Source organism: Eptatretus burgeri, chromosome 6 (assembly GCF_056783735.1).
Source record: "Eptatretus burgeri isolate ZD-2024b chromosome 6, Ebu_testis_v1, whole genome shotgun sequence".
NCBI classification, from domain to species: Eukaryota; Metazoa; Chordata; class Myxini; order Myxiniformes; family Myxinidae; genus Eptatretus; species Eptatretus burgeri.
Window position 1 is genome coordinate 40,315,390 of NC_140966.1, and position 6,955 is coordinate 40,322,344.

Here is a 6,955-nt window from a genome sequence, read left to right on the forward strand (position 1 = left end):
TGCACCTCCAGATTTATTATAACATCATCGTGTTCATGCTTCCCCCACCTGCAATCCTCCGTCTCTTGCGATGTAATTACACGAGCTCAACTACTGATATTAATTACTCGATTTTTATTTATATATTTTGCATTCACAGGTAATGAAAACGAACTTTGCTCATAAGTGATCTGCCTCTGTGCTACCAAGATATTTTCGATTCTGACATCGTCAACTTTCAAGGCAACTCCCAAGAAAACACTTGTGTTAAGAATTCCCTCCCTCCAAGAGTGTATAGCCCATAAAAAGTCTTAAAAAAGTGTTCATTTGTCCAATTCGGACATTGCTTTGGTGTTTCTGAGTGCATAGTTTTATCAACTTGCTCCTCCTTCTGGCAATCCCACCCCTCCTCGCTCACCTCTGCTCTCCTCTTCTCTCTTCTTCTCTGTGTCTCTCTCTCCCCTCACTCTCACCTGTCTCTCTTTCCCACTCCCCTCCTCACATCCCCTTCTCCCGGAGTGTTTAACGACACGTGGCGAGGCGTTGCTCCCCCGTTGCTCTTGTCGTTCCTCGCCCTTCCTTCCTCCCCCTCCTTAATCCCCACCCCTCCACTCCCTCCTATTCTTCCCTCCTCCCTCCTCTATCTACTCCTCACTCCTCTTCTCCCCACTTCCTCCCCTATTCTCCCCCATCCCTCCATCCTCTCTCCCTCCCCTCCACCCTCTCTCCCTCCCTCCTTCCCTTCTCTGTCCTTCCCACTCTTTTTGCCCCCAACTTAATATTTCCGTCAGCAAAGCGACAGGTATTATTTGCTAGGATGGCCGCCATATTTTTAAATCATATTTTTATGGCGGATGGTGACCATATTTTTAAATCACCATAACGTCGTCAATTCTAAAAGACGGGGTCAATTTTCAAAAAATCTTAACCCGGAATGCAAATGGTGTTAATCTATGGCATACAAGCTTTTTAGAGGTATTGAAGGGTGCTGAACTCAAATCTGCTGTATGCCCAGCTCAAAGATGGCCCATAATGCCTCAAAATTGAGAAATCCAAGATGGCCACCACTGACAGGCTGAAATGTATTGATGTACAAATCTTTTTGACTAAACAAGGAAGAAACCTGAATGAAATGCACTTTTGTAGGTTTTCATATACGGGGAATCCAATGCCATATTCAGTTTTGAGATAAAATGTGAAAAAAAAACTGCTTGAAACTCATATTTATTGCAAAAATTGTCTTTTTTAAAGATGAATAATTTGTCAACCAGATAAGATCCACAAGTTGGTTGATCAGATAATATCCACAAGTAGGTTGATCCCATGTGTCCAGGAATAAATTACTTAGTTTGCAGTTTTTTCCAGTTAGAATCGTCTGCATTCCTTGTTACTGCAGATCATCACCGGTCACGTCACAGGAGGAGTGACGTCACAGGAGGAGTGACGTCACCGAACAGTCCAGCAACTCTAGTAACGTAACGTTTAGCACGAGCACATTGACGTCAAAAGAAAACAGCCCCGTGGGCTGTGGTGCGCGCTGTCTGGTTTATGTCTATTTATTCCCGCTTATCTGTTTCTAAATTGTTACCCAGCCTCGAAGTTGTAAGTATTCATGGACCAGCTATTTGATCGTTTTATTATTGACTGATATTCCTGGTCATTGTTCCTCTGGTTTTAGTGAAACCGTCACGTCAACCTTTCTATTATCGTCACGTCAATGGTCCCCGTCAATCGCTCATTTCATTTGTAAACGTCTATCGTCATCCAAATCGTACCATTCTCCTCAATCGTCATCGTCAACCTCATCGTCTCTCCATCGTGATATGTATAGTCATTCGTAGTCGTCTTAACCGCACGTACATCTTAATCATCTAGTGTCCAGTCTTTCTATCGTCAACGTCCTTTCATTGGTGAAAACATAGCTTTAGGCACAGATGGTACTCGAAAAAGACTAGTGTCGCTGGAGCCACAGTCATAAAAATCATGTGGACAGAAATGTCCAAAACTATGTGATCTGTAGTGGTGTGGGCATTGTGTAGTGTGCATGTAGTCTAGCATATCAGAAGTTTGTATGTAAGTGTAGCGTATCAATAGTTTGCATGTACTCTAGCTGCTAGTATACATAACATGGTGGTGGTTTTGTTGCAGGTGATTGCATGAGCAGTACGATGATGACACAGGCAGAGAAACGGGTACTGGAGGGAAGCTTGTCACTGAAGAAGGAACCCAAGAGGAGATGCCAGGACACTGACATTGACTACAGAAAGTGCATCATATGTCAAGGACTTGGTGCAAAGGGATTATAGAATATCACAACAACAGAAAAACTAGTTTTGGCCATGAAGGCTAACAAGATGATACATTTGATAGACTCAAACATGACTCGGCTACTGGAACATGGCTGACAGACAAGATACCCAAATGGCACAGTAAGTGTAGAAACTGGTACACGAATGAGAAGAGTTACAAACTTGCTGAAAAGAAGAACCAAGGATGAAGTGATGCTGAAGACTTGAACCAGCCTGGGTGCAGCACCTCTTCCCAGCATTCAAGGTGAACCAGGACCAACACACCAACATTTGATGCGAAGAATGCATGCCTCATCTGCAACAAACGGTGGATGCATGGAAAAGAGCCAACATGCAGAGTATCTACAGAAAACAGTCAGCAGAACATCATAGATAAGGCAAAGCAACTAAAAAGAGAGGACATTCTCTTCAGACTGGTTGGTAAAGGACATGACATGGTGGCCAATGATATATCATACCACAAGCCATGCATGGCTGCATTCAAAGCACAGTGTCCCCACTGCGAAATCAACAAAACAAAACCTGTATGATGTTGCATTTGAGCGACTCCTAGAACAGCTAGAGATCCCCCTTTACCATGACATGTGTGGGTATTTGGTGAAGTCACTGCGGGACCATTACAGGGCCATTTTACGAGAGCTAGGAGTAAAAACAGCAGACTCGTACCGATCTATCTCCCTAAAATTGAAGCTGAAACAGAAATGTGGCAAGCGAATTTCCATTCTCGATCAAAGCTGTGGATCGGGATTCATTTGCACATCAACCATACCCCTTGATGATGTACTGGAGAAACTGAGGCACCTCGAAGCAGTGCAGCATGAGGATGAAAAGCATCGTACACTTCGGCATGCAGCAAAGATACACCGAGCAGATTGCAAGCAATGCAAAAGACAATGCCAAAATGAACAGTCAACAGAGATTTCTTTTGCAGTTGCTGCTGCAGACAGTGACAATTAACTGTATACCATCAGCTGTTCACATGGACACCTGTATTGCAGCATTATATTGAGTGGTAGACCTGTTCATATGATGCAACATTGTGGCGTGTAACACTGACATGAATTTTACGAATATTTGCCTCAGCCATTTCGCTTGCATTCTAAACTGTGAAGCACGTGCAGTAGTTCATTTCTCATGTAATCTGTGTTCTTTGTAACTACTACCATTATGTTCCATTATTGTTCTTACAATAACAGTAACCTACTGTGTATTGTTGTTGTTGATTTTCTGTGTCATGGTCGCCTTAAAAAAATATATTAACATGTAATAAATGGTATAAAACACATCATATCACTCTGAAACCATCATAAATAGATTCCCTGACCTAGAAAACCAGAGAAACGAAGTATTACACATGAAAATAGATAACAATTGATGACGTTATGGTGATTAAAAAATATGGCGGCATCTTGGACGCCATCTTGAATTGCGGAGTTACAGTAACCTGTTGGAAAGGTTGTCCACCCAGAAGTTGTTGCCAGGGGTCTAAGGAATCCAACCATAAACAACTAACTTTTATAGCAGACCGTGTCTCTTTTCGAAAAAAATGGGGGGTTTGCCTCTTGGGTAGTAAGTAATAAGAAATAAGACAGACACGCACATGACCACGCGCACACGCACACACGCACACACACACACACACACATTTCTGAAAAGAATTGTGAGGACTTTGCAACACTTCACAACCGGAACATCAACCCGCATTGGTAAATCTCCACTCAAGATTTGCACAGATTGATTCACAAAACTCAAATTCCAAATATTAATGACAAGCAAACCTTCTTCCTCTTGTTCCCTCAACCACACTCAGCATGATAGTTTCTCCAGACTTTCTTTTTCTGTACACATGATTTGTCCAAAGCATGACAGTTTCTGTTTTAGCATCATCGCTTCTAACACACAGAGTGATTTAATCTCTTCAAGCACTCACTTGTTTATTCTTATTGCAGTAAAAATGGAATTTTTTAACATTCATCTCCAGCACAACATTTTGAAATGAATAATCTTTTTGTTTTTGTTCTTTTTCACTGTCCATGACTCATATCCACGCATTTGTTATGGGAAATACCGCAGCATTATTCAGTAGCCTCCTCTTGGTTTGTATTGTGACATATTTGCCTGCGTCTCTGTCTCTGTCTCTGTCTCTGTCTATCACTGTGAAGCACTTTACTGGTGATTATTACAATATACATTAACATGATAAATGAAACACATCAGCAGCATAGACATAAGCCGAATGGTCGACTCTGATCAGGCAAATACTATCCACAGAGTTGAAACTTCACTGCTGAGAGCCTAGCAATAATAAAACAAGGAGAAAAATACATAAAATGTCATACTCCCCGTGGTTTTACTAATTTTACTGGACGGCGTTAAAGGCATCGCTCATATTTATTTACAGCTATAAAATGGCCGCGAGTCTACCAGTTTGCCATCTTTGATCAGATTGCAAAATAAAGTAAGGAGCACGTGTATGCCATCATGTACTGTGCTTGTGCCAAGTTTCAACAAAAGTCGGACCATTCATGTGCGAGAAATGGTTGGGGACACTTTTAAGTAACAAAATGGCCACCAGTCGGCCATCTTGGATCTGATGTCGAAAAAAAAAAATGGCCCACATATGTAAACCATCATTCTTTATCTGTGTCCCAAATTTGAACAACATCGGTAAATGCCTGTCCGAGAAATGGTTGAGGATGTGTTCAACACAGAGTTCTTTACAACTAAAATGGCCACCAGTCTACCAGTCGGCCATTGGTCAGATCACAAAGTAAAGTGAGGTGCACGTGTAGGCCATCATGGACTGTGCTTTTGCAGAGTTTGAACAGCATTGGACCATGTATGTCCTAAAAATGGTTGGGTACATGTTTTCGTAACAAAGCGGCCGCCAGTCGGCCATCTTGGATCTGACCTCGAAATAATAGTATGTGCATATGTACCCATCATTCATTATATATCTGTGTGCCAAGTTTGAACAAGATCGGTAAACGGATGTCCAAGAAATGGTTAAGGACGTGTTCAAGATCGGGTTTTTATAACTAAAATGGCCGCCAGTCGGCCATCTTTGATATACTTGTGAATTGAAATGATATGCTTATATTTACAATGATGTATTGTCTTTTTGTCAAGTTTGAACAAAATCGGTCCATACGTCTCCGAGATATGGCTGCGGATGGACGCATGGACGAACGAGAACCAAACCAAAAGCTCCCGTTTTTGACTAAGTCCAACAGGAGCTAATAATAATAACACCGTTAAACATTTCAAAGTTTTAGTTACTATAAAATAAAGTTCCCTTATTTGTGAAAAGTGATGTTTTTGGTCACTTTCAACTCGTGGCAATGCCTGTGATTGCAGCCGAAAGTACAACAGAACACAATCTGTTTCACTGAAACCAGTGCAGCTGACCAGCCCTCGGATATTCCAAGGTGGAGGTAATGAATAATCGCTGGTGCCACTAGCAGCCTACTGATCATCATAGCTGGGTGTGCCCCAGTTATACATTCAGCTCAGTGCTCCAATCCCCATTCACAGACATGTTCAATGGTGCTCATATCAGAATTTAAGGGTGCCCAGGGAAGAAGCTGTAACCCAATCTGTCTCTTCCAGTCAAAGGTGGTTCTGGATGTAGGGAATGTTGAACTATCTTCCTGCAGTGGAACATGTCGAATAATCACACCTTACTAGTCACTCAAGATAAATGTTGTTGCAGGAATGACTTAAAGGGTGAAAGGGGAATAGTATATTGCAATAGAGATTTAATAGTACATGTTCAGCATAAGCATATGTAATAAGTGTATAAAAGGCAGCATCACGTTTGTTCTCGGAAAGATCAGTTTGGCTTCTCATACAAATACTACTTTCTAAGATCCATTCGCCCACTTTTTTGTTCTATGTGGCTTTTCCATATTGTAAGCTGTCATTCGTTTCCCTGATATTGAAAACGAGTCAGCACAGTTTCTACATTGCCACCACGAGTGAGGTAGGCTTTAAGATCCTTCCATGGGCAGAGAATCCGAGAGGGTGTGGTTAATTCCCCCCAACCCCTGGAGAGTAGTCAATGGGCACACCTTGAGCGGCCCTCGACCCCACCCCATGGAGAGTTAATATAACACGCAACATGCAGAAGTTAGCAGCTTGTCTTCTGATGGCCATGTCTTAAAGAGCCTTTCCTGCTTGTAATCAACTCCTGGATCTGTCTTTCCCCTGGACCTGCTTTCAACAGGACCTCCTGCTTTCTGCTGTTGTTCAACATAAAACTAAATTGTAAACTTAAATGAGTTCCATGTTCTGTAGGTTAGTAATTCGGGGAATTTGGGCCTCTTTTTAAAGCTTAAAGCATTTTAGAGATGAGCTTCCAATGTGTCTTTCATACTCAATAAATGAGAGGAGAGGATGGGTTGGGAAGATGGAGGATTGTAATCTTTGCTTGTGGAAGACGGGTGGGGGAGACAAAAAAATAGTTACCTTGGTATTAATCATATGGCCCTGAAGAAGATTATGAAGTAAACTTAAAAAAAACAAAGTTCTTATTGGAAAAAGCAGGATACCCACAAGATCCATTGTAGACTTCAAAGAAGCAAATATTATGCTTCTACTTTATTTCTCAAAAATGATTTCAAATCTCAGTTACTATCCACATATTACTAGTTACTATGCAGTGGCCT

General features: G+C 41.7%; 1 pseudogene; it reads left to right on the forward strand.

Annotated features, from left to right (window-relative positions):
* The first annotated feature begins 2,150 nt into the window (after positions 1-2,150).
* On the forward strand, positions 2,151-3,672 carry LOC147024606 (uncharacterized; annotated as a pseudogene).
* Positions 3,673-6,955: the final 3,283 nt, after the last annotated feature.